Genomic DNA, 25736 nt, shown 5'->3' on the forward strand with positions numbered 1-25736 from the left:
AGGTAAATCAACAAACTTTTTTTTACAGTGTAGAAAATGAGGTTTTTAGTAATATACTCAACTGCATCCAATGTCTGGTACTTATGGTTTCGTCTGCATTTATACACCATTCAGAAGAATGCCTATGTAATTTCAGATACTTGTATAGATTTTTGCTCTAATTTTAATTCTATTTTAGCCATATTATACTATCTTTTTTTATCATATTAAAGGCGGCTAGTCATTTTGTTAGCATGGATAAGAAAGTCATGGCATATTTAAAAGACCTGGTAGCAGAAGTGAATTCTGTGCTGGATATACGAAGGCAGCTGCGTTTGTTCATTTTGAACATCATAATATCATATAATTGCAGGTCGACAGCCATTGCTTTAGTGATCGTCGGTATTTTCCTGTAAAAGGGCTTTTACAAAGTTTATTTCATTACATTCTATTACCAATATTTTGAGGGTTTTACTAATGTATAATGATATTCAGATAATGCGTTGCAAAAAAAATTAAATTTTGCATGTTATTCAATGTTTTTGTCAGCAACCGCCGAAATATTCGTTGAACCTATAGCTGTCAAGATGATGGATCTGTGTAATTACCATGTTTTGAAAGGGCACCTTTTAGAGTGTAGTTCATAAGAAAATTAAGTATCCTATAATGCTGAAATGGTAAAGACATGTTCTCTGTTTTCTCTATATTCTTTTGCCTATGGATCTAGTTTCATAAATGGCGACGCAGCCCACAGTTTTATTAGCTTTGATATGTACCATGACTTGAACGAACACCATGGCGGTACCTAGGTGATGACGTCACAGAGGGAAATCAGAATCACTTCCAGATTTATCTGCTCTGCGAAACGTGTATTTTACGCATGCCTCGTCATTGTGTTGCTATCAACTGTGATCAAGAAAATGATCGATCATACAAATGGCCGAAAAAGGGCTTTGCATAGGCACGGGGCATAATAATATTTATGCCGAGACAACTGGGCCGTCAGCAAGCGTCCTCATTGCCAGCTGGTGCTGCTGCCTGTAAACGTGTCTCCGATGGGCTACGCTGCTCTGCCAATTACAGATAACTTCCATGTTATTTTTTCTGTTACAGATTCCACAACAATAGGCCTGCTTTGAGAATCTATCTTCTATTATCCGTCGTAATCCGACCGTAACTTATAAAACACGCATTCCGAATTCATATGTATATCTATATACCTGTACGTATTTCTATATAGGCCTATTTGACAATGTCCTATAAAACGTCGTCTGTGGTAATCGTGGGCGATAGCGTAGCAAAACGGGCCTAGCCTCCTTCCTGGCTTTATCAGAAGGGTGGAAGATCTCTTGGGAAACCAACGCTCCTAGGCATTGGCGGGGGTACTGTCGGCAAGATTAACTCGCAGCGGGTTGTCGACAGAGTGAAGAGGCTGCATCCTTCAATGATTATCTCGCAAATCAGGGATAACGATATCCACTACCTCTCAGTGAAGCCTGCTAAAGCGGGAATAGCAATCTTTGGGATGGCAAAAACTCTCCTCGAGAAAACTAATGCGTCGGTTTGCATTTGCCAGGGCTGCATTTTTCAAAGCGGTGATAAGCCATATCCGGGTGATAAATATTTCTATCACTGGGATAGTCCATTTTTCAAACCTGTGATAACTTTATCACCGGGATAAATTCAGCTATCCCAGTGATTAAGTTAACACACCTCCAACGTGGTGAGAGCAACACTATCACCAGAATGAATCATCAAAATAGCCTTTTTAAGTTGAAATTCTTGTCATTGGAAAATGTATCCATTGTGACTTGTACGATGTCACTTTGTACAGAGACATAGTAACAATACATTCCTTTTTAATGGTTACATGGCAATAATATATCTAATTTAGTTATATAATTGAAGAAAGGGCACTTAGCGAAAACCCTGTGAACCTCATGGTATTTTAAAGCATTTGGAATTGACTGGTGCAAGCTCGACACAATGCTAGGCGATTCAACGAAATCGTTGTTAAAATCGCCTAGTGTATCATGGTCGAGCTATTTTGAGGGACAGCTCTATTTTAAAAAAAAACCTTTTTCACAGTGAAAAGGGGCATTTTCCTATTGAAAGGGGACAGATCTTAGATATGAAGTGCCAAGGTTCCTGAATAGATAATTTGAGAATGGATTAATTTTCATTTTCTAAAAATCATGAAAATTGTATCCGAATTTCGAAAAATCTTGACAAATTCTTTGACACTGACTTTGAGGGCACTTTGAAAATTTAAGGAGGTTCGCTGGCTACCCCCAATTTTGACTGAATTGCCCAGTGTTTCTGAATAATTTAATCTAACTTTGACTTCAATTCATAATTGATTTATAATCGAAAACAAAAAGATCGTAGCGTTAATAATAGTAGAGATTCGTCAGTTTCAGCCGACGTGCCCATCGACCTCCCTATTTCAAATCGTTTTAGCGGAGCGGTCGCCGCCTGTACTTGCATGGTCGGCTTCCCAACTCTGTTCTCCGACACCGGTCGCTGGTCAATCACTGGTCACTGGTCGATCACCAGTTCAGCCGGTTCAGTTTCTGAATACAGGTTCTGAACCAAGTGCGCGTGATAGTCAAGATACCGGCACAAGACAACCGGTCCAGCCCGCTTCGAGCACCATTCCAGTCCAGACGTCACCCGGTTCTGAACTTCCGGTTTGAACATCGGTGTGCGGTTTGTCGGATTCAGATGTTTTGAATTCAAAACAGAGTTATCGTCGCTCTGGGGGTAGAGGTTGCTCTCCCACCAGACGCTGTTATGGTAGTAAACGCGTAAGGTCTCCTTCACACAGATCGAGAATAGATCGCGAGAGGGATTACAATCGATATTGTAGGAAGGTTCACTGTCAGTCACCTCAACGTTCATCGGCGGCATCAACGTCGGTTAGCGAAGATGATTCTAGCAGGTCACGATCCCGTTTGAGGAACCGTCATCGATTAATCATAAATCATTTGATTTTTATAGTTACTCTTGATCTTATCAGCAATATGTCACTTTTTAGCTAATAAAATGAGGTCGTTAACAAAGTTTTTCTGTATCATAAAGAGTTCTCTATGGATTGATAGTTTAGTTTCTCGCCACTGCTTTTCCAATTTACGGCACCCGTACTGGAACCCGTCCGGAAACATTTTCGCTGATGACAGCGTCCACATTTATAATTTTGGGCATAATATAAGCTGTTAAGGACTTTGAGAAAGGCTGTTCTGCGCATAACGGACAATGTACCCAAGTAGTCTGATTTCAGCTCCCGGGAATCAGCTAGGAATTCCCGTTATCGATTGTGATTTTTCCCTATAACTAAAATTCCCTCATACTCTTGACTGTAATTTTTACTAAGGCATAATTTCTATTATGGGTTCGGTCGACCTGACGAGGTCTGGTATGATCTCACTATATTTTTATTATGGGTACGGAATGATCCTTTTGAGGTCCGATACATCCTCACGATAATCTTTATAATGGGTCAGGTATGATTGATTCAAGGTCCCGTATGTCCTCACTATTATTTTCATTGTAGGCCCCATTTCATGTGGCCCATTTAATCGCTACAATATATTTTTATTCATTTTACAACAGAATAACAGAAGATGTGAAAAGATCTGATATGAAAAAAAGAGGTAAGCTAAGATTGCATGGGTTATTCAGATACATTCTCACCATTGTTTTATAAAATCAGAAATGATTTCCTGGTCGGAATGAATCTTTTCCATTGTACTGCAAGGCCAAAAATTAAGAATGATTGGTTTCAAAAGGCATTATGTATGAATGTAAATAAAAGTGTTTTCATTTTATAGCAAAAAATAGTTCAGTTATGGATAAAGAATACCTGAATGTTGTCAAACAGTTTCATGAAAACCCAATGCATCCAGATGTTAAGAACCATTTTTCCAACAGCCAAAGTTTAGCCAAATTCCGACATCGGGTGAATTATCTTGTCATGAGGCTTCCCTGAGTTTTCAGCTAATCATATCTTTAATCACTTATTCGAATGATCAACTTGTATCCAGGTTCAAGAAAACTACTTTGGTGTCATTCGCATTCATGTAAGACAACCTTTAAAAAGCAAAGTGTGCACAATGAAATCGTCGTAAACTGGCAGAGCCCCAGTCATTCCGATCATTAGCAAAATGTATTCGTAAGAATTCAGGTAAGTCATAATTTTCATTTAAGGTCTGAGTACTATGATCATTAATTCATACATGTATATTCATTTCAGGTTGACTTAATTGACATGCAACGTCAAGAAACAGAAGGTTATCACTTCATATCTCATGCTATCGACCATGCCTCAAAATTTCATTTTCTATGGCCCTTTAAGGGCAAATTTGTGTCTGATGTCAAAGATGTTCTCAGGATCTTATTCAGTTTTAATGGGCTGCCCAAAATCTTAATAATACGAGTGGCCCCAGCGCTCATAGTGTGAAACGTTTGGGTTTCCCTTGTCCCCTTCGCGTGGCCCATTGTCAGGACATGGGATAGGACGGAAACCCTTAAGACAGGAATTAAACTTTTTCAGGCATCATGGGTAAATGATGGGAAGACTACCTCAGAACCGAAATCAAGCAGAAATTTTGTAAGCATTATGTTCCATCGTAACAAATCTCAATGGATGAATCCATGATTTGATAATATGATCATCGAACCGGAGCTCTCGATTTTACTAGCTTTTGTCACTTCATTTTTCAAATTCCATGGGCCCGTAGTCTTTCAAATGGTGCTGTGACCAGGATCACGCAAGATAGAAAAAAACACAATACAATGATCTAACCTCGCAGGAGACAATTCAGGAGAAAGTAGATCATCAGCAACAATTTATGAACATGGCGCAGATGAACATACAACATACATCAAAAGTGGCTGCCTTTGGGTAGAGCTGCATCATTTTACTGTAACCTTTTTATCCAAGTGGCATCGGCAGTTGAGCACAATTTCCAGCCGTTTACTTTGTAAAACTATTCCACTTCACTATATATTTTTTCGAGACATACATTAACTAACATCAATGGTTGCCATAGCAACGGATGTGACATCTACCTTCCCGTATTTAGTGGTGACTGGTTGATAAAGGTGATTTTCATGGGAAATCACTGAAGAAAGTTTCCCTTGGAAAATACAATATGTAAAATGTAAATGAATTTCCCAAATATTTCCTTGATTTGATTAAGTTTTAAATATTCCCAAATATTTCCAAACTGGGAATAATCATTTTAAAATTCCCAAGTTTTTCCAAATTTCCCTGTTCTGTGGTAATCATGGATGAGATGAATGCTGAAAACTTTGAAAAATGGTTCACTGAAAAACTTTTACCAAATCCACCGAGTTCGATTATTGTACCACAATGTTGTTTTAGATAAGGCACCAACAAAGAGTTCACCAAAATATAAGAAGGTTGAGTGGTTAAAGTAACAGGAAATACCTTTCAACGAGCAATATCTTTATGCTGAGCTTTGGACGATCATTCAAAAAAATCTTCCACCAGTTCCAAAATATAGAATTGACATCATCACTGCCTAACATGTATATGAAATTGTGAGACTCCCTCCATACCACTGTGATCTCAATCCCATAGAACTGATTTTGGCACAGATTCAAGACTATTTTGCAAGTCACAACGTCACTTTTAAAATGAAAGATCTGTTGCCATTGTGTGATGAAGCTTTTTGAAATGTCACAGGTGAGGATTGGGAAAAAGCTTGGTATCATGTAGTGAAGGTCTTCAAGAATTTTGGGATAAAGATAGATTAATTGACTTACAAATTATCATCAATGTAGGTGCTGATTCGGATTCTTCAGAATCGAGTGATTCAGACGGATCAAATGAAGGAATCAATAGTGAGACACATGTAGTGAAAATGAGGAGGGCCTAGCGACACCACTTAGTGAATAAGAAGTTTGAAAATGATTACACTATATGGATTATCTTTAATTCAAGGTAGGCCTAAATACTTTAATTTTTGGCATGGATGGAATGATGATGTTTACCCTTACTCTGTTTATATTTAGTACAATATAGACAATATAGTGTAGTTGGAATTGGCTGTGTTTGAGTGGCAGTACATAGTAACCCTTTTTCCTGGCTCTTTTGAGAGTGAACAGACTTTATATAGGCCTATGCATATATAATAAGAGATGAGCGAGTAACGATTGCTCATCAACATTTTGACGAAAGAAATGAAGCGAGCGCTTTGCCAGGCGTCTCCAGCTGGTGGCGCCACCAATATCTCTTCGTTCTCTCAGCCAATCACTGTTGAAATCCCATTCTTTTTTCTTCCGCATCCCCAGTGTCAAAGGTTACGTTTTATTTTGTCACTGGTGATTTGACACAAGGGTCAAATAACATTGGCAATAGTTACTTTATGCCGGCATTCGTTGAATTCAGTTGGCGTCGTCACGTCCCAGGTGACAGCTTAAACTGATAGACTGGGCCGTGGTCATGCCCCAAGTGACGGTTCCTATTACCCCTGATAGATGGCAAAGTAGTCAAGCCTGGTTGCTAACACTGAGTCAGTATGCTCTATAGAGAGCTCACAAGCAATTGTATATACTCTACACACACAGGCAGTATGTACTGGTTGCCATCGGCAACCAGAATGTGAGCGTTGTATCAGCGGTTTTGCACCATATTCCTTGCTTCGAGATATACCATACCCAGCTAAATTATCGCTAAGAACGTATCAATCTTGTAACTAAACAAACTTGCAAAATGCAATCTTATAACTAAATAAACTCTCAAAAAGCTTTAATAAATTTGAACGATTTCTTTGAATTTCATTTGAATAAGTTTCATTTTTTAGGAGCCTAATTATCTGAAAACCCTGGGTCATCTGGGGGGTCAAGATGACCCCCAGATGACTCCCTGACACGTTTTATATCAAGGAAATGAGAAATCTAGAGGATTCAGAGGATCAACATTGAGGAAACCCAAAGAAACCAAACAAATGAGAAGTGATTACAAAATCAGTGAAAAATGAGCAATTTTCACTTTTTTGGGACCCTGAGGATTTTTTGAAATTTCTGACCCCCCCAAAGAATAAAATTGACTGCCCTGGATGGTTTTCTTGTTGTCCTATGATATTATGAGAAAAAATAGCTATTTACTATTTGATTTATATAAGATTCTGGCTTCTAAAGGGCAATATAAAGGTTTTTTGGTGCATGACCTCAACTTAACCTCAGGTTTTGGGGGTCCTACCTTGCACCCGTAGGTCCAAACGTTTTATAACTAACATTTTCTGGTAGAGATACCTATTAGATTCATAACAGATATTGGTTTTAGGAGGGAAATGTATCTAAATTTACATAGAAATCTTAAGACAATAAAGGCAAAAATTAATTCCCCACATGGAATGGATAATGATAAAATATATTCCCCCCAGCCGAATAGTGAAATGAAGGTTTTCAATATGCGAAATTAGTGGCTGATCTGACTGGTGCTTTAGTGTACATTTGTGATCCTATATGCCATACCAGTTATAGAAATTTTAGTCGAGTAGCTGGGGATAAGAGTTTTTGAGATACAGGAGTTCCTACACGCCATCTGCGACGTTTTAACACTCACCATCCACTTTCTTTTGTATTCGTCTAAAACAGCCAGGGCATTTTTGACATTTCTACATTTTATGTTTTTGTATAAAATAAATGTTAAGCAGCTGTGGCACTTGGCCTTTTCATCTAAATGTCTCCCGGTCGTTTCTGTTGCAAAACTTATATCCACATCAGCATTGAAATCAATCCTACATGGAAATAATATTTCTATAGATTTCTTGGTAGGTGCCAATGTCTCCACTGTCAGATCTTAGAAACGGCACCAGTGTGTGTGCTGTGTGGAGATCAATGTTGTTAAAAGAAGACTGGCATGGGTTTGGGTAGAGTCCGGACAAAATGGCAAGACTTGTTCAACAGACGCGCAGCATCCTTCAATTTTTTTGAATCCGTGGGTCCTATAACTGATGTGGACTGAATTGAAATAGCAGTACAGCCGGAAAAGTTTTGAAGGGCCAGATAATGCAAAATTAAGGCACATAGCCTATAGATCTTTTGTTCAGTGGTGTTGGGAATATTTGGGCAAGGAGAACTAAATTTTGCCAGCGTGCGTCTTTTCGTGTATCCACACACATTTTCCATAGGACAATCATGAAGAGGACAATGAATATAAAGGATTTCACAATGTATTGATTGAAATATGGATCACAATGATAGAAAATGCACGAATTCACATGTCAATTGATGGACTACAATAAATGAAAATGTACGAATGCACACACGATGTGTATTTCCAGCTGGTATGTGTATTTCAGAAATATAACACATGCACTTTTTCAGTAAGGGTAACCGATGCAACTACGGTAAGAAGAAAATGATGCAACAGTGTAAGAAATCATATAAGCAAGCCTTTCCTTGCATTACTGAGAGTAAAAAAGGGATAAATTTGACTGTTTTCAGTGAGTGAGTTCAGTCCACAGATGCATTTATGATGTTAAGAAACATGGCACGCAAATGACATTAAATCATTAAATCATTGAAGCAAGGCTAAGATCCAGTTTCTCCGCAACAGCCTGAAGGACAAGCACTACCCGAGACTGCGGATTTGGGTAGAAAATTTGAGTGTGACTCACCATTTCCAAACAAAGCTAGACTTACTCTTTAAAACCCTATCCCAGAAACTCAAAAAATCATTAAACGAAACGTAAAAGTAAATAAGGAATTTAGGCCTATACGCAGCTTCTATAGTCTATTTTGGGGCAAATTTAGACATTGCAGAACTTTTTTGACCGTGTTGCTGGCAACAGGGGACGGGGGGTTGGGGTGCTCCCACAAGAACGTATGGAACATTTGAAGCGTTTTAGAAACAGTTTTGGCCAATGTCAGCAAATATTTCAAACAACACAGTCGGGCTAACATTAATGTAATGTTGATAAATTTTCTTTGACAAAAAAATTGCAGAACTCGGATTCTTGCGGGGGCACCCCCCTCCCTGGGTACTGGTCCGAGATATTAATTCACTCAAAAATTCTGGCTTTAAGTCACAGTATGGTAATATCATCGAGAAAGGTTGTTTTTGGTTTCTGACATCTTACTCAAAAATAGATTGACCACTTTCAAGTGAATATAAAAGCCTACTCAATAGTTATTTTTTACTTTTTACCACTGTTTCAACCCTAATGGTGCCAGTTTAATGCACTTATGTTAAACACGAAGTACAAATAAATCTATGGGTTTAATTTATTCAAATTGTTTACTTTTTCAGGACAGAAGATGTCTTGCGAATATGATATATCAAAGTGGTCTGTCGATGATATACAAATTTGGTTGAAAAGTATCAGATTTGAATCTCACACTGATACGTTCCTAAGTGAGTAAAGCTAGTAATGATAAACAATGATTCGCTGTCAATTATGCCCGGTTGAAAAACCCAGTCTTAGAAAGATTATACAACACACGTCTCTCAATCATCAACATGAACCTGGCTTAAGTGTGAAATGTTATATTGCGAAAACAAACAGCAAACTGATCGTGCAGCAGTACGAAAATGAATTGGAACTGGCTCGCGACGAATCCTCAAAATCAGGTGAGAAATCAACTAGTTTACATGCTTTATGCTACCTTCTGTTGATTAACAAGGTTCAATTATAGCATTGATTAGATAACCACATGCAATTAAAGGGTCACATGAAGTGTTATATTTCAGGGCTCTAAGGTATTTTAAGTTAAGTTTTTAGTAGTTAAGTTAGTAGTTAATAGTAGTTTAGTTAGTAGTTAAGTTTTTTAAAAACTTGTTTAATTTCAAGTATTTTTTTCTTTCAGCTTTGAAATTGAATGCAGCTATTGCTTTGTTGCCGTATCTTCTGAAAGAAAAACAAGAGAAACTAGTGCTCTATAATAATAAGGTTGGTTTCATGTTTGAGGATTCAGGGCCCAGTTGTACTGTTGTGACTTCTGTGTCCAGAAGTGATCTTAAGAATGGTCTTATGTCGTTAGATTGACTATAGAACTAAGTTGGTCTTAGGCTGGTTTTATATTTAAGCCATTGTTAGGGAACTGACCCATGAATACAATGGCATTAATTACTTATCGAATGTACAGTATGTTGAATCATTTTAATCGAAACCATTTTCTCTTTCAGGAATGTACATCAGTGACACCTACGATCGTCATTCGAGGGAACAACCCATTTAGAATTCAGAAAATGGATGTATATGTTGACGGTATCATCATAATTAGCGAGTCTTGATTAGAGTTTTGGGAGGCGGTGTGTGTAGTGATTGCACTATACTATCAATTCGATCTGTCATATCCAAAAGAACTATCGAATTCACTAATATCTATAGAACTTTTTTTATTAAAAATTGATGTGGAAAAGGTACCGTTAACCTTGACGCGATTGCACCAAATGTTATTATTAGAAAAGTAAATTGAAACTACTGAATAGCCACTGAAACTTTGATATATATATATATATATATATATATCACATATATGTAAATAATTATTAATGTAACTAGTTATCCGGTAAGAAAAGTATTGGCCTATATCGTAAAAACTCACAATAGCAATTTGATAACAACTATAATTCTCGTTTCACTGGTGTTTTGGATAGAAATCTCCTGCTTTCAAATTTTCAAAATATTTGAATAAACTTTGAAGATGTCAGGATCACAAGACTTATAGTTGTCATGAAATCATTATTTGGGAGATCCATTATGATAATTATTGTTGTATTGATAAATTGTATACATGTACATACAGGTGAATATTTTTATATAATTGAAATGTTTGTTTGAATTATCAGAAAAAAAATTTAATTGTGTGTATGAATGTATGACTTGGGGAATTTAATTGATAGAATCTAAACTATATTGAAAAATTTAATGAAGTATTGCGTGAATTAAAATGTTTTATATACACTTCAAATGATGTTTGAATTTTTGAGAAAAACGTTAAGTTTAACTGATACATCAAGAAACAACATTATATTGATGAAAATAATGAAAAGTATTGTGTGCATTAAAATATATAAATGATGTTTGATGTTTGAGAAAAAATGTTCTTTGCATATAAATGAATATCTCGAATTTTAGGAATTTCTATTGATACATTTTAAGTGAATTTAATGTGAAGTATTGGGTAAATTGAAATAGTTATGAATAATCCTGGTTAATACCTTTCTGATAAGCCTATATACTTAATACATGTATTATGTTTGTATGTTATGAAAAATAAATGGTAATTGTGTATATAAATGAATAACTTTAGAACATATTTGTGGAAAAGCCTATTCATTACAAAAAAATGGTTAATCAATGCGGTTCGAATATGGTTCCTTTTATCACCCTATAAGGTTCGAAATAGTCACCCTTGATCTTGTTATATGGTTCTTTAAATCACCCACATTGGGGGTGATACCTGGTCCCTTTGGTTGAAAGGTTCATTATTTCAACCTGTGGATTGGGTCTATATAGTTCCCCTAGAAAAGGGTACTAATGATCACCCTACACAAAGGGTTAGGGTATATACCATATAGCCCACAAAAGGTGGCAGCTGATAGTACCCTTAAAGGTGCTACTTAGTACCATTATTTCTAAGAGTATACAAACTTTTAAATTTTGTAGAATCTTAGGCAAAGATTTTGATTGAAGTCTGATGCTATCCCTGCAGTATGCATGCACCTAAAAGCTACACAACCAAGTGAATCTATCAATCATGTTATTTCTGTTCTTGATCGAAAGCGGGTAAATTAAGTGCCTTAAATGGACTGCCGACTGATAGGATGTAAAGTGATAGTTTTCAAAATCGTCCATGTTGCTGAAACAACCTCATATGAAGAAAGAGCCCTTTATAAGGTCTTTGTGGAGTTTATAAAGAATGCTACTATTGTAGGTATTGGAAGTGTAGCCGCTGACAGTCACACCGCATTGCGTAAGTGATTCGAACACAATATCCTGACATTGAACACAAGTATGATTTGTGGCACTTAGAGACACGGAAAAAGTTTGAAGCAAAAAACAAGATTGTAACAAGTTGGCTCAGTAGTTCTCTGGTAGAGAAAGCTTTCAGAACAAAAGCGTGTTGCAGATAAAGCACAAGATACAAAGACACCAGAATGAGTTGATTTAGCTGGAATGGATATAAATCTCCAGAGAGAGTGTACCTCTGCAACTAATTTGAATTTATTGGATCACGTGACATCGGGAATAAACATCGGGAGAAAACATTCCAATACCAAAATACAGTATCGAAGACACCAACCAGATGAATTTGCTTATTTCGGATTTATATACCTCTGTGACAAATTCCATCTATAAAAATTGCAGAATATAAACTGGATCAATCTTGGGGAATGGCAGTGAATTATGTATGGTACCACTAGACATGTCATGCCACTCATCAGATAAGCTTGAGGACTTATTGTAAGTTGAGGTGTCAGAAATGGCATGAGTGGGGTTGTATCGACGTTAGCAATAGTAAATGGGCTTTTCCTGATATGTCGGTACCTAAACCAGATGGTTCAGTACACATTTGCATGGAATACAAGAAAATGAAGGCTGTGACTTGCAAACATAGTAATCCTTTCCTGACTAAATTGGAATATTTCTCCAATATGGACTTACAATTGGGATGTTTCCAATATGAGCTTGAAGAGTCCTCAAAACCAATGACAGCTTGTATTTTGGGCTGTGGGCTAGTTGCGTTAATGTGATGGGTACGGAGCTTTGCTGCAATGGCCCTTGTACATTTCAAGGACTCATGCTTTGTAATTAGTTGAAACAACAGAATCACTCAGACAACAACGGACTTTTTGTGCCAAAATGGCAGGCAGCAATGGTTTATTTTCTATTAAGATGCAGTTCAGGGCCAGATCGACAAATTTACATATTTTGTATCAATTGTATCAACATCATAACTTCCTACATATATCATTTGTCTTTTGGGTTACAGCTGAACAAACTCTAATTACTACAATCATTAGTATGGGCAACGATTAGACCAAATTTTGGTTTTGCTGGAAAATGACTTAACCATGAAAAATGAGTGGCCCCTTGCGTTGAAATCACTCAATATTCAAAATTATGATGAAGTGTTTTTCAAACTACCAATCGATAGCCAATTGACCAAACCTCAAAACTTAATTAAAAACTTTGAATCAATTAACCATCAGTAATATTGATTTTCAATCTTGCAATAGACACAAGCAACATACCAAATCATCATAAAAATAAATTTGATCGTATAATTTAAAATTCGAAGTGTGGGATTTCTTCATTTATACCAAATCATTTCATTTCAGGATTCAGATGTCAACATGATCACCCATTGCTTTCATGAATCTGCCTAGAATAGGTTGTCTTCCCTGACAAACAATGTTCAAATAATGATAACAATGCATTCATCGATGATAGCAACATGAAGACCCACACAGTGATGGTTTATACCAGAACACGATGACAACACCAGAAACGGCGTGTGGGTATCATGTCATCTCACAAGTTTCCACAATGTAATAATCTTGATGATGATTGCGATACAATGAGACACTTGTTATGCCTGGATTCATTGTAGTCGTCTTCCTCCATACCAGATATACCTCTCAGTAAGAAATACAGTAGCCGTAAAATATGAATGTGAAAGATGTGTGGCAAATCCTGCCGATATCTTTCATTTGAGTAAACTGAAACAAACAAATTGACAAGTGGAAAAAATAAACATAATCGGCATTTGATAATCTAGCGAATCAGAGTATTTTCTGCTTTCATCATAGATATTTTTCAGATGACAGGAAACACCTATAATTTGCGACACAGAAGCAGGTGGATATTTTGAAGGGCAGCAAATGCTTGTACATTGACGCGACATTCAAAGTCGTCAGACAGCCATTTACCCAGCTTTTTAGCATACATTCGTTTGTCAGATCTGGGGACATCAAACCAATCCCTCTTGTATTCGTATTATTGTCTCGGAAATGAAAGAAGGACTACAAGAAAGTTTGAAGGAAAAGCTATGAAGGAGATTTTTTTGGTGACTCTACAGGTAAGAACAATTTAAATACATTCACATCGAGTTCCGAAATTTCTTGATGAATTAAACAAAATAATTTCAAGGATATTGAAATCATTTGTTTCATTTTGCTATTAGTATCAATATATTTATCATGACTCGTTAAGTCATGACAACATAAGCAATAAAATGTACAGAAAAATATGCAAAATACAAAATATAGATAGTTATATATAAGCCCTATATGAAAAAATTATAAAAGACACTGTTCAAGTTTATCGTTTCAGGTCTACCTGACTAAATTAATTCTTTGTCTTTATTATTCAGGTTGTAATTGATTTCGAATCAGCTTTGAGGCGAGCTTTACATTCTGTTCTACCAGATTACAGTATTCATGGATGCAGTTTTCATTGGAGGCAGGCTGTATGGCGCAATGTACACATGTATGTATCAATCATTAATTTCATCACAAATTTACTGATAGAAATTCAAAACCTGAAGTTGTTTTATTTCCCAAAACCAACCCCACTAAATGACTGGATTCTCCGTAGCGGTAAAAACTTTCATATATCAACACGATTGATGCTTGATTTCTATTGTTTCGTTTCATAATATTCTTATTTTGCAGGGTTTAGGGTTGCAGACCGCCTATATGAATGACACGGACACGCAGAAGTTTTATTCATTAGGAAATATAGCTTTCGCTGCCATAACTGCCCGCCGAGCTGAAAACAAATGCATTTAACGGACTCTGCGGGATGCTGCGACCGAAAAGCTGCGCAAATTAACTGAATACATCCGAAACATGCTCTGATACATGGTCACCAGCATCATGGTCAGTGTATAGACGTAGCATCCGCACTAACAACGATGTCGAAGGGTGGCATACTCGTCTAAATGCACAGAAAGGACAGAAAAGGGACAGAAAGGACAGTTAAATCTTTATTTATTGATCAGTCTTCTTTTCGGAGAAGCCGATGCAGACTCGCCAATTGAAAGATAAGAAAGTCCTCGGGCACCAGAGGGCTAAATACGCTTAGCTGCACAAGAAAAATCTGCAGATTATAAGACAGCTTCAGCAATGGGATATGATTGCACCCGACTATTGAAGAGAATAGCACATGACAGGGCAGTATTGCGTTAACAATAATTGCAGTGTGTCAATGTGAACTGTTGTAGATTTTACCGCTGTGAATATCTGTGATAACGTAAATTCTAATTCTTAATAGCATGTCTTTTCTATAGAATAAATCAAGTTAAACTATTATCTCTGGGTCTTGTGTTTGCATTCTTGTTGTTCTGAATTAAACAGAAATTGAAATGATAGGACATATATACGTACAATACAATTTTGTTTGACAAAATTGAAACCAGAATTTTTCCATGAAACCCACAAAACGAATGTAGGCACTCGAGGTCTAGGAAAGGACACATGTATTCAACATTGTTCCTCAACATGTAATCAAGTTTACAAAGCTTTAAAAGGTCTCAAATAATGATATATTCAATTTGAAAACTCATGGGATTTTATATTGATTAACCGAATGAAATTAGAATGTTGTCTATAAGCAACTGTCCTTTTTGTTTTATCTGTAAGCAAAAAGGAAAGTTTGCAAGTCCTCCGCAATTTGCGCCTTGATCTAGCCTTATTCAACTTACCTGTTACATGCAATAGAGATAGAGTTGTGCGTGTCTCTATAGCGTAGATGGTAGTGTCAGCCCTGTAGTCCGTAGATCAAATCCCACACTGGCAATACTGCATAGATCACTGGAAATACGGCACGGATTAATGGGCTGAGTTTGTCAGTGGGCTGAGTCAGTGTAATCTGTAATCTGTAGTATAACATTGCAGTATCTGATATCGGCATAACGGGAAGAGGAGAGCGCAAATTAGTTTCAATAAAATGCAGTGGCCTGACTCGGCACGTGATTCCTTTCCCGAAAAGTGTTCATGTCTAAAAGATGCAACTATCAATCGCAAGCGAAACCAAATGAAATTGTTTACGATGGAGAACATTTCGCCACTCCTACGGAACCTGATGAAAAGTCATCCACATCATGAGCTTATTGAAAATGTACTATGGATAGCAATGTCGAATCCCCTTCTCCACAATACTTTCAACCAAATTTTTGCCTCGGGTACCTTCCCAGAAGCCTGGCATTCCGACAGTTTGCATCCCATTTTCAAAAAAGGGGATAGAAACTTGTGTTCCAACTATCGGGGCATTGCAATTAGGAGCAATCTGCGCAAACTATTCTGCAATGTGCTGCATGATAGACTATATAACTTCTCAGAATCTAATAAACTCATACCCCAGCAACAAATCGGATTCCGCAAAGGTATGCGTACGAGCGATCACATTCTCACACTTAAATCATTCATCGACAAATACATTAATAAGATCTCCAAACAGAATATTTTCTGCTGCTTCGTAGATTTCAAAGCTGCATTCGAATCTGTCCACCATTCAGCTCTAATCTATAAACTCTCGCTTTGGCATCGGAGGGAAATTCCTTGCTTTCATCAAAAGTCTTTACTCTGAGGTCCGTTACCAAATCAACTTCCAGGGTAATACTAGTTCAGATATAAGGTCCCTTATAGGTGTTAAACAAGGGTGTGTGTTTAGACCTCTACTTTTCATGACTGATGATCTCCCTAATATTTGCAACCCGGTTACTCTGCACGACACTAGTATCAACTGCCTCCTTGACATAGATGATCTTGTAATCATAAGTAAATCACACGAAGGCCTACTAAAGGCACTGGATAATCTGTCCTCTCATTGTGATACTTGGAGACTTACAGTTAACCTTCTGAAGACCAAGTATAATTTCCACTTCTCTGACGCAAATAGAAATAGTCAAAAGCTATAGCTACCTTGGCATTACATTCTGCCCCTCTGGCAAATTCAACATTGCCTATGAAACTCTATGTGATCATGCTTCGAAAGCCTTCTTTAAATTGAAAACCATTGACATCAGAAACAATTCAACCACAGCCTACAGCCTATTCAATAGCCTCATACGCCCCATCATCGGGTACTGTTGAGAGATATGGGGCTCCACCTATATCAGTAAAATTACAATTTTTGGAACTAAAATTTGTATTTCCGAGTAGTACTTACCCTTTCCTATGGTTTTTGCCAATATTTTCTAAATTTGGATTTATCGCCAATGGTTTTTCTATACGACCCGGCCCTGCGGTATTGCATTTAGCCACCGGCGAAATCCGCCATCTTTTTACGTCATAGCAGACCAAAAAAAAAACAGCTATGCGGGGCAGATGGGCGGGATTCCCACCATAGGAAAGGGTAAGTACTACTCGGAAATACAAATTTTAGTTCCAAAAATTGTAATATTTCCGTCGAGTACTGTACCCTTTCCTATGGTTTTTGCTAGACTAGCCTAGCACAAGGATGGTGGGAAAGGTAGATAGAAAAACCACCGCTCAAACCCAAGGTAAGAGGGAAAAAGAGAGCACTTACCCAAGCACGGAATGGAGCACTGTAGCACAGGGAAGACCGGCTCGGCCACAGTGAGTCCATCCAGCTCAGGGCCCCCCCCAGAATTTTGCGAAATTAATACTTGCAGATATGAGCCCAAACTATGTACAAGGATACACCCCCTGTGATCCTGATAATGCAACATAAATATTCTCCACTAAAGGGTCCTATCGGAAAGAACAGACACCTTGAGCCATGACAACAGGACCAAGTGAAGCTAATGAGCCTAACTGGCCTGAAACATCCCGTAAATAAAATGACGTGAATGTCGACGGTGAATTCCAAAAGGCGGCCCGACAGACTTCCTCCAACGGAGCACCCGAAAAGGCTGCGCAGGAAGTAGCCATAGACCTCACTTGATGAGAAACCACTCCCTCCGAGGAAAGATTCTCCTTCAATAAAATGTCCTTGATCAGTGAAGAGACCCATCGGGCCACTGTGTCCCGCGAAATATCCCCCTTTAGGTGATCCAGCAGCGGAATAAATAACCGCTCCCGTGAACCCCTCCGTGAAGCAGAGCGATCTAAATAGAAACACAACGCCCGCACAGGACATAAAGTCCTGTACGGGATGCCCGGTTCCACTCGATGTTTTAGGGCTTCAATTCGCCATTGACGCACAACCGAGCCTGGTCGTTGGTTCTTTGCCAAAAATTCCAAAGCAGGCCGCAGCGAAACAAATTCATTCGCTGGCCCAAAGACAATATGACCTTGTCGGACTGAAAGCGCATGAATCTCAGAGCGACGGGCCGAGCAAGCCAAGAACAGCAAAAATACAGTCTTTTTTGACAAATTTGCAAATGACGCTGCCGAAAGAGGTTCAAATGGAGCCTCCATTAACTTCTTCAAAATTACAGACAGATCCCATGGTGGAACTGTCCTTGTTACCCGAGGCCGGGAAATAGAAAACCCTGGAACCAGCTGGGATATCCGATGATCCCCTGCTACATTTGGCCATCCAGAAGCACGCAATGTATGAGAAATCGCGGAGCGGTAACCTTTAATAGTTATGACCTGCAAACCTTTTACTACAAATAGGTGCAGTAAAAAATCTGCCAATTGAGCTACAGAGGGTGAGCATGGATCAATTTCCCCTGCAGCGCACCAATCCGCAAAATGACTCGATTTGGCATCGTAAATGGTACTTGTTGATGGCCGCTTAGATCCTGCGATAGGCAGCCTGTTCTGAAAAGCCTGAAGCTGACAAGGATCGCTGGACAATGGCCAGGCGAGCAGATTTAACCACTGGCTGTTTGGATGATGCCGAAAGTTCCCCTGAGACAGAAGCGATGGGAAATTCGGAAGAATCCTGGGGTTGCCGCACAGTAGGTTGAGAAGTGGTAGGAACCATTTCTGAGCCGGCCAACATGGTACTACCAGAACTATGTTGCAATTGACTGATCTCTCTATTTGATCCAGTAAGCGCGGCAGGACTGGTGTGGGCGGGAACGCATACGCATGCATCCCCGACCAGTCCAGAGAGAAGGCATCGACCCCCCACGCTTCCGCGTCTGGAAACGGGGACACAAACAGAGGACACCTCCGATTGAAGCGGGTGGCAAACAGATCCAGCAGCGGATTGCCAAAAATGCCCCGAACCCGATCGGCTACTTCTTGGTGGAGAACCCATTCTGTCGCAATAGCCTGACCTCGACGAGACAGAGCATCGGCCATCACGTTCCTTTTCCCTGCTAAATGTGCCACAGTCAGGGACACGCCCTTTGTCTGGCACCAAAGAAGAATTTTGGCCGACAGACCTGTGAGGGTTTCTGAGTGAGTGCCCCCTTGCTTCTGAAGGTAAGCCCTCACTGTTGAATTGTCTGTGGCTAACCAAACGTGGTGGCCCTCCACTCTCCTGTGAAAGAACTTCAGGGCCTTCCACACGGCCAGCATTTCTAGGAAATTTATGTGGTTGGTGGCCCAGTAGCGAGACCATCTCCCGGCTTTGACTCGGTTCTTCAGATGTGCCCCCCATCCTTGGTGACTGGCATCCGTGAATACACGAACTGGAGCCTCTAACGGGGCTAGTGACACCCCGAGCCGAAGATTCGTAGTTGCTGTCCACCACTGAAGATCCGGACTTAGATCGGTTGGAGGTACGGGAATCAAGGCCTCCCAGTTGCCCTTCGACTGAGACCAGAAGACCTTCCAATATTGTTGCAAGCGCCTGCTTCTGAGGCGGCCTAAGGGCACCACCAGACCCATGGAGCTGATGGAGCCTAGAAGTCGTGACCAGTAACGAGCTGTTCTCGGGTTTGTGGACACTCCCGCTACAGCTTCTTGAAGTTTGGCTACTCGAACCATAGACGGAAAGACTTTGCCGATTCGGAGATCGAAGTCCATGCCGAGATAAGTGAACTGTTGGGCCGGCGTCAACTGAGATTTTTCCCTGTTTACGCAGAACCCTAGCTGATGGACTAAGTCCAAGACTGAGGTCATTGCCTCCCGACATTCCTGAGCCGAATTCGCAACTATTAACCAGTCGTCGAGGTAAACGAACAGTCGAACACCCCTTGACTGAAGTACCTTCTGAACTGACTTGACCAACTTGGTGAAAACCCACGGGGCCGTACTGAGGCCAAATGGAAGAGACCTGAATTGGAACTGGCGGCCTTTCCACTTTATCCTGAGAAATCGCCGAGATTTTGGGTGAATTGGAACCTGAAAGTTAGCATCTTTCAGGTCCAATGAAGCCGCCCATTGACCCGGACGGAGCCCTTGAATCACGTCCTTGGGCTTGGTCATCCGGAACCTTGGAATGTCTAGGTGCCGATTGAGGGATGACAGATCTATCACTGTCCGTTGACCCCCTGTGGCCTTTGGTACCATGAATATTCGAGAAAACCAGCCGGGAGAAGTTTCGTTGCAAACTGGTTCTATCGCTCCCTTCTCGGCCAATTCCTTGAGAGCCGGAGAGATTAAGGCCTCCTGACCTGGTTTTGGCCGCATGTCGGGAGGTGACCTCATCAGGCGCGGTCGCCTTAGGAAACGGAGACGGTAGCCACGAGAGACGACCCGGGAGGGCCAACCGTCTCCAAAGAGGTCGGACCAGTGGGTTGCTGCCTGCTACAGACAACCTCCCACTGGTCCCAAGAATTCATTTCGAGTTTTTCCAAAAGGAAGAGCCCCTTTTTGGAGCCTTCCCCTTGCCTCGATACGAACCGGAACTGTTACGACCGGACGAGGCTTGACACGATTGTTGAAGTTGCGCGCTAGTTCTCCAACCGGCATCCGAAGCCGCCTGAGAAAGCGCTGAAGTTTGAGATGGTCCTGTTTGCGTCCGTGCCGAACCTTGCGCCGCCGGCGTCGGACCAGAACGCTTTTTCCACAGAGTTCGGGGGTTGGACTTGGCCTGAACCTCCCGAATCTTCCTCAGCTCTGCGGAAACCGGAGCACACCAACCGGAGAAGAGACGTGAAGACGTCCCCAATGGGGCTCTCAGCAAAGCATTGGACACCATATCCGGTAGACGAGTTTTGGAACTGGAGTCCATCACTGACTGACGGGAGGCTAACACCAGATTAGCCTGACCCCGAACCGACAACGGAATTACATGCGAAACAGACCGAGCCAAAGATTGGATAATCCGGTCCATTCCCTCCAGTTTTAGGGCAACTGACTCTGGGTCGGAGCCCGCATGAACGGCGGCGTGAGTCTCGCGAAGCTCACCCGTCAACACCTTAAGTGCCATATCTTGAAACGAACCAACCCTGGTAAGATTGTCCAGGATTGACGTCATGGCCACCAAACCGGACTTAGGCAAACGAATACCCGACTGTGCTGCAACAGTATCCGGGCTGATCAAAGTATAATCAGCATCCAGGCAGTTATGACTGTGATCCACAGCACCTGGAGTTGCGTAATACGCCGAGCGAAATGCGCCTATAGGTGCATCGGTTGAACTAAAATATTTCCCAGATTTCATACCCCGTTCTGGAGGGGGAAATGAAAATGTTCCAGGCCGACATTCACCCCATAATTGCGTATCCAATCGAGCCCATTCTCTCGAAACCGCTGACGATTCCCGTAAAACGTTAAGATCGGAGTCCGGAGGGCGATAAGCTTCCATTGACTCACCGACCAGAGGAGCTGCTGTGGGCTTAGCGCGAGTTGCCCCGTGCTTGACAAAGAACTCACTTATCATCGCTCTAAATGGCATGTCCCCCGCTGGTTCGGATAAAACTGAACGGGACGGAGATACATTGCGAGCCAGGGAAGCCCCCATCGTCTGGGGCAACCCACAATTGCTCGCGACAGGAACGACCCCAGAAGGAATTGCCGCTTCTGGGACCGGATCCTCATTGAAATCAGACTCTACCGCAGCATCCAGGAATTCAGAGTCAGAATTCCGAAAAACTGAGTGGGCTGGCGAACTTCTAACCGGACAATCAGGAATAGGCTTACCTGTTGTAGAGGTTGCAGCGACTTGTTGCGACGAAGATAACAAGTTTAAAATTTTCTCCTCAAATACATGGAAATCCTTCTGAGTCAGGTATTTTCCAGTATCCCGACGATCATGCCGACTTCAGTGATGGTCCCTCGAACGGGATCGCGACCTACTAGAAGAATCGCTTTCATCGCTAACTGACGTCGACGAACGATGAGAAGACCGACGGCGAAACTTCCGACAATAACGATCGTAGTCCCTCATAGTCTGAAAAGATGGCGGATTTCGCCGGTGGCTAAATGCAATACCGCAGGGCTGGGTCCTATAGAAAAACCATTGGCGATAAATCCAAATTTAGAAAATATTGGCAAAAACCATAGGAAAGGGTACAGTACTCGACGGAAATATAGACCCATCTCACTTTTACGATATATAACGTTAGTCGAAACGTTGCACAAATATATATTTATACTCTTCTATTCAAGTTTCTCGTTTAGGCTGAATTTATTGTGGGATTTCCGTCGTTGTCATCTTACATGGATATTGTGTATCTTCTTGTCTCATTTTACGATATATGTAACTCTCTACCCTGCCAAAATGTGTTCATCAAATTTGGCAAGTATCTACTCGGGGTAAAGAACCGCTCTGTTAATGCTGCTGTTCGCAGTGATCTTGGTCAGTTCCCTCTACTTATAACCTTCTTGCCACTTATGGTCAAATACTGGCTGCGCATCTGTAAAATAGATGCTATTTTGTACTTCATATGCAAATCTGCTATCTCCTGTTTATTCTCCCTCAGTGGAGTCTCGAACCCTCTGGCTAACTCTTTCAACGTGCAGTCACGCGGTGCAATCGGGTTCGAGTCCCAGCTGAGGAAGAATGTGTACATTTATTCAGGCGTTTTATATTAAATGTCTTTCTTCAATGTTTTGTCCTGTCAATTAATTGCATGTCTCAACCTATGTAAAAATGTTATATAGGCCTACTGCGCAATAATATTCATATTAATAAGTTCAAGTCATGTTACTGTCCCAACTTTCTGGCTGAAAATTCAAGTCAGGCTACAGTGGAGGCCTGCGTTTCGTCCTACGTAGTTTTATATGGAAGTGTCGCGACTGCCTGATACTGATCATTAACAGCCTATTGTTTATCGGAACTTTATAGCACATAAATAAACAATTAATGCAAGGTATTTCTGTGATATTTTGATTGAAAATGAAATGAAATCGAAATTTAAAACGAAGCTTGGCTACTTTTACGGCGTCGTAGATTCTATTCTTACAACGGTTTAATGAGGATTATGGTCTAGCAGGGAGAGGATTAGTGTCTAGAGGGTGAGAAGGCAAGAGGGTCCAGAGGGTTAGGATTAGGGTTAGGGTTCTGTGTAGTTAAAACATTCAGTTGGTTTTCAGTGAGCTCGGTGGTCTAGCTAGTGGGAAGACGCTGCGCTAGTAATTTATACTTAGTCGCAACTGGTACGGACCCGTATACGCTAACCTCCGCAAATTATTCATACGTACACCGTACCACAGCGCCACCTAGACTATACACAGTACCACCTACACAGGAAGTTGTTTGACACCAGACTGCAGAAGAATGGCGGCGGTTTTGGAAGTGCCGTCTGTTTATATTAAAAAAAATGCAACTTTTGGATGTTACGAGGATCTCGAAAAAAATATGGTTTTGTCGAACTTGTTCTTTTATGCAGTGATGCAAGATATTCACATGTGTATATAATATTTCTTAAATGATGTTAGATGTGAAATTCAATTTTTATTTGTAATAATACTTCTCATGATGATTTTCTTATAATAGTTTATGACTAGTTCTTATGACTAGATAATATATTTCATTCCCTTCATTTGTGATAAAATGTTAAAACGATGCGACTGTGCTTTTTTAACCTTCTTATTTTATTCAAATGCAATAATCCAGTATTAATTATTATTTGCTGTATATAGTATATTTCGTTCCCTTCATTTGTGATGTTAAAACAATGTGATTGTGCTTTTTTAACCTTCTTATTTTATTTAAATGCAATAATCCAGTATTAATTTTTGTCTGCTCTATATAGTATATTTCATTTGTAATAATACTTCCCATGATGATTTTCTTATGAAGATATTCCAGTATTGTCCCTATTTACCAGGAATTTTAGGAATTTTAGGGGCTGTAGGAACCATTGATTTTTATTTGTTGTATATAGTATATTTCATTGATTGTGCTTTTTTATTAATTTTTGTTTGCTCTATATAGTATATTTCATTTGTGATAAATTGTTAAAACGATGTGATTGTGCTTTTGTAACCTTCTTATTTAAATCCAGTATTAATTTTTATTCACTGCATACATCAATTGATAATACTTCTTACGATATTCCAGTATTAATTTGTATTTGCTTTATTTAGTGTATATAGAATTTGTGATACTTCATATGATGATTTCTTCAGTTTATTTTTTCTTAATGATAAATTTTGTAACTTAAAAGTTTATTTGAAGTTAGTTGCATTTTAAAAATATGGCAATCGGTTTTATGATCAGTTTTACCCATTCCCCATCAAATACTGTTGCCTAAATCTGATTAAAAAAGAGTGGCATAGATTTTCTACACAACATCGTATGAATAAAGATCGTATGCACCATATTCGTATTAATATAGTTTTTGCATATTAATAAGACTGTGCGTATGGATAAACACCGTTTGTGTGCGACGTGTGTATGGATAAACGCGTATATACCACGTGTACGAATAATTGCCGTACGTAATTCATGTAGGTGGCGCTGTGGTACAGTGTACGTACGAATAATTTGCGGAAGTAAGCGTACGGGTCCGTACAAGTAGCCACTTCTTCGTAATTTATTAATTACTGGCCCGGGTTCGAGTCTCGCTCTATCCGCTATGTTCTCTACCTCTGCTCTACACACTCTCCTTGAATTTCTAAGTCGCGCACTACAGTGCGCATGTGCAACTTAAATCAGCCAATCAGAATGATATGTCGTAAATAGCTAGCTAGCTGGTGTGGTATCGTCCGTCTCTACTACTACTAGTCTACGAAGTCGTAAAAATTGCCTGAGCATAGGGGCTCGTATCAGAGTTGTAGGTAATGTAAAAACGATAATCTGTTAATCCAACGTATATAGTATATATAAAATATTGATAATCCAGGCATGATATGAAAGCTAATAGCTTCCTGCTTCTAACGAAACCAATCCCGTTAACTTCCGATGAATAGTTCGTGAATAATATGTCTTTGAACGTGAAATTACGGCCGAAATCGCCTTGACCGAAAATGCTATGACGCCGGTTTTTGCCGATTTCGAAATTTCAAACGTTGAGTTCGACGCGAAATCCTTCACCGATTTTGATGATCGAGGGCTTCAAATGCGCACAACATTCTATATTTTCTGAATATCGGGGTTGTTTCGTTAATCCATACGATCTTATAACTATGCATACGCGAATTTTCCGATTTTACGTCAATTCACGAATCCACGCGCGAGCTCAATGATAGCGACTGTCATCTCCCACAATGCTTAGCGCAATACCGAACCGAAATGAATTTTATTTCCAATTTATTTTCTGTGTATATTTACGTGAAATTCAGAATCTATTATAACCGGATCATGTTTATTCTAGCTTAAATAAGATAAAACATTATTTGATTGAATTGTTACGAAATAAAATTCACTGCGGACCTGTTGCTAGTTCAAGTTCAAGGTCGCCATTTTGAGATCGCGTGTCGAGTACGTGAATTGACGAAAATCGGAAAATTCGCATTTGCAAAGCTGGAATATCGTATGGATTAACGAAACAACCGCAATATTTAGAAAATATAGAAT

The 25736-nt window shown here is 39.7% G+C and overlaps 1 protein-coding gene, 1 long non-coding RNA gene and 1 pseudogene across 2 annotated transcripts in view; 2 read left to right on the plus strand and 1 right to left on the minus strand.

Moving 5' to 3' along the window:
* LOC141905730 (ras GTPase-activating-like protein IQGAP1) overlaps nucleotides 1-25736 on the minus strand; it is a 72964-nt gene that overhangs the window by 45771 nt on the left and 1457 nt on the right. The window lies entirely within an intron of this gene.
* On the plus strand, nucleotides 4091-4573 carry LOC141905140 (uncharacterized). The gene is made up of 3 exons (XR_012619240.1): nucleotides 4091-4162; nucleotides 4232-4268; nucleotides 4532-4573. It is a non-coding gene; the product is annotated as an uncharacterized LOC141905140 (long non-coding RNA).
* On the plus strand, nucleotides 9271-14945 carry LOC141905222 (uncharacterized; annotated as a pseudogene).

This window comes from Tubulanus polymorphus, chromosome 5, assembly GCF_964204645.1.
Source record: "Tubulanus polymorphus chromosome 5, tnTubPoly1.2, whole genome shotgun sequence".
Taxonomy (NCBI): Eukaryota; Metazoa; Nemertea; class Palaeonemertea; order Tubulaniformes; family Tubulanidae; genus Tubulanus; species Tubulanus polymorphus.